Below are 3,096 nucleotides of genomic sequence, written 5' to 3'. Positions count from 1 at the left end.
ATCAAATTATTATTATTAGTGTATAATTAAGTAATTCTAAATTCAAAGTTCCCCTGGTCCGAGGGGTTTTGTAGGAAGATAAAAATAATGGTGGAAGACTTTTTCTTTCCTGATTATTGCTCATCCAAAATTATATATTAGAAACTGAGTTTTTGGAGATGATTGAGCTTACTTTATTAAATTCCCTTCATGGATATTTATACATCTTTAATAGTCATATATCAATGCTAGATTAACAAAATATCTAACTTTTGTTATTTCTAATATCCCCTCAACTTGGACAATACAAATTAATAATTCACAAACTTGGACAATGTACGAAAATAAGAAGGGGCAACTAATGGGTTTGTGAACACATCAAAACTAACCGAGAATGTGAACAAACTGATTGCAACTTTGTCTGGAGTGAGGTCACAATCAAGCTCAAAAACCCTTGTGGAGGGGGAGCATCATGGTGACCAAACTCAAATTTAATTTGGAAAAATGGAAATACCAATCTATTGACAAAAAATACAGAAACCCTACCAGACATTTCTATTCACCTCTTATGTGTTATTTCTTGTTCTAATCTCGTCCTTTGCTGATTGTTCTCAAAGATGATTGTCAGTTATTTTCCTGGGGCTGGAATAAATATGGCCAGGTATTAGTTCTTTCAACTTAAAAAGTCAGTTATGATGTCTTGCTGCATTTGTATCTATATCTTTCACTTTTTTTGGCAAGCAGCTTGGTCTTGGAGATTCAATTGATCGCAACATACCATCTAAGGTATCCATCGATGGATGTTTACCACGAAATATTGTTTGTGGTTGGTGGTACATGCTAATGTTGGCTGAAGCTGAACCATCAAAGTAATTGTGGAAATATATGTCAATATGAAAGGGAATAACTGTTTTGCTATATATCACGTGGTTAATGTTTTAGTGCTTCCTGAACATCATTTGTTTGTTTAGACTCGTTATTTGAGTAGGAGAAGATATTAAACTTGAATCCTCAGTTTTGCCTTGTTCAATTAGGAGATGTAGTCAGGTATCCTCAGTTTGTTTGGTGTCGAGAAGCATTTTTTTTTTTTACCTACCATTTCTGTCTAGTATACTGGTGCTAAATTGATAAGAGAATACTAAATATTAAGATTGACAGTCAATGTCTTTGTTCACAGTTTAAGTTTAGTTTGTTTGTGTAAATTTGATGGCTTTGTTGACACCCTTACAATAGCTAAGTTTAGTGATTTTGACTGATCAATCAAAGTATGGCTTGGAGCGATGAAAGTTTAATATGAGTTGCTTGAATATCACTTTGTGATCACCTTGATTTGCCACATATTTTCTCTCGATTTAGGCTGAAGAAATTGGTGCTTTCATCTTACTTAAAAGAGGTATGAAGGTGGTTGGGACATTGCCAATCGAAACACAATTTTATTTTACTATTTGTGTTTGGTATATTTTGCATTGAATTCTGCTATTCAATACAATTTATTGTAATTAGTTTGTGTTGTATGCTAGCCAGATATATCATTTGGAGTGGTTAGAAAATCTTTGGAGACTTATTATATAATATGAGTCCCACATTGTAATAGGAAGATATTCAATCAAGTAAACCCAATTTCAAATGTTTTTTCAGATCTATTGAAATCTTCTTTAACACACAAAGTATTGGTGTGACCCATTGTAAGCTCTTGTTTTATTAATAGTAGGTAGCAAAATTGACACCATTAAATTGTATTTGTGGTGGAGATTTAATCTAGAGTCATTCTGGATGACATGTATTTGTTTAGGCAACGCCTTAAGTTTTCTACAAATCTAACTTACTTCATCAATTATTATTGTTTAGTTATATTTTCTTTTCAGAGTTTGTTTAATTATGATTTTGATGAGTGTGGATTGATTGTCCTAACTATTTTTTTTTCTTTTTTTTAGTTTTGTTAGGTTAACCAAACTAAAAAAATATTAGCCCAACCAACTCACTATTCATTTTTCATAAATTTCATATTTGCTTGTTGTTGGTTTTCAATATTGATTCTTCACTTCACTCCTTTTCCTTTTCTTTCTTTTGTGATTTATTCTTATTCTCTCCATATTATTAATTTCTTCGTGTTATTACTTTTCATTTTTCATATTCGCGTTTCCCATTCTCTTCTAGAATTTCTTCTTCTTCATCTCTAAATATCTCATCTTCTTTTTTTCTTCTTGATACAGGATCTAAATGATTGTGTATCAATATTTAAACAATCAGTTGTTTATCCTAAATAGATAGAGATAAATCATTATCACACATAAATTATTTGCATTTGGTACAAGGGTACATGATCATTTAGCCTTAGAACTAGATCGTTTAAATTTGATACAAGTTTGTTTAAATTTGCTACAAGCTTGTTTAGTGTGGGTACAAGATCATTTATAGTAGGTACAAAATCATTTAGGACTAGGTACAAGATCGTTTAAGTTAGATACAAGGGTACAAAATTGTTTAGACTTGGTACAATGATACAAGATCGTTTAGGGACTTGCTAAGAGATCATTTAGACATGATACAAAATCATTGTGAGCTTATGGATTTTTTTTTCTTTTTTATATTTTTTTTATACACGGTAAATATGTTCGCACTTAATTCTATTTTTGAAAAAAAAATCCTAAATTAGTATATTATTATAAATACTATTAATAATAGATACCAATAGTGTGCTTAATGGTCATAGCCACATGTCAATCCATTAATCATCCAACACTTGTGTCATTTATCAAATTAAACATGGACTGTTAGTAGTCATGTAACCTACCTCATGCTTGCCACTTTTTCTATAAATAAAATGTTTGGATGGATTTGTAAAAACATTCAAGGATTTTCCAAATTACTTGGAAGAAGGGAAAAATTTTGAGATTTTCTTATTTTCTTAATTTTCTTATTTTAATACTATATTTTCTTGACTTTTGTATTCTGGTTGTGCCTTGTTTTAACAACATATATATCTTAAATTTAGTTTTAGTTTTTTTTTTTTTGTGATTTTTTGTTGAGTAGTTAAGATTATTAGTAGGGTGCAAAAAATGGAACCGAACTGACTTCGATTCGAGTTGGATCAGTTTAAAAGAGCAATCGTGTTGC

The 3,096-nt window shown here is 30.5% G+C and overlaps 1 long non-coding RNA gene across 1 annotated transcript; it reads left to right on the top strand.

The window, feature by feature from the left end:
• Positions 1-494: 494 nt before the first annotated feature.
• On the top strand, positions 495-1,161 carry LOC116403509. Its single transcript, XR_004216282.1, has 2 exons — positions 495-640; positions 724-1,161. It is a non-coding gene; the product is annotated as an uncharacterized LOC116403509 (long non-coding RNA).
• The last annotated feature ends 1,935 nt before the right edge of the window (positions 1,162-3,096 follow it).

The sequence above is a fragment of the Cucumis sativus genome, chromosome 4, assembly GCF_000004075.3.
Source record: "Cucumis sativus cultivar 9930 chromosome 4, Cucumber_9930_V3, whole genome shotgun sequence".
NCBI classification, from domain to species: domain Eukaryota; kingdom Viridiplantae; phylum Streptophyta; class Magnoliopsida; order Cucurbitales; family Cucurbitaceae; genus Cucumis; species Cucumis sativus.
Note: the sequence above shows the minus strand (reverse complement) of the source record. Positions and strands in the feature narration are given on the sequence as shown.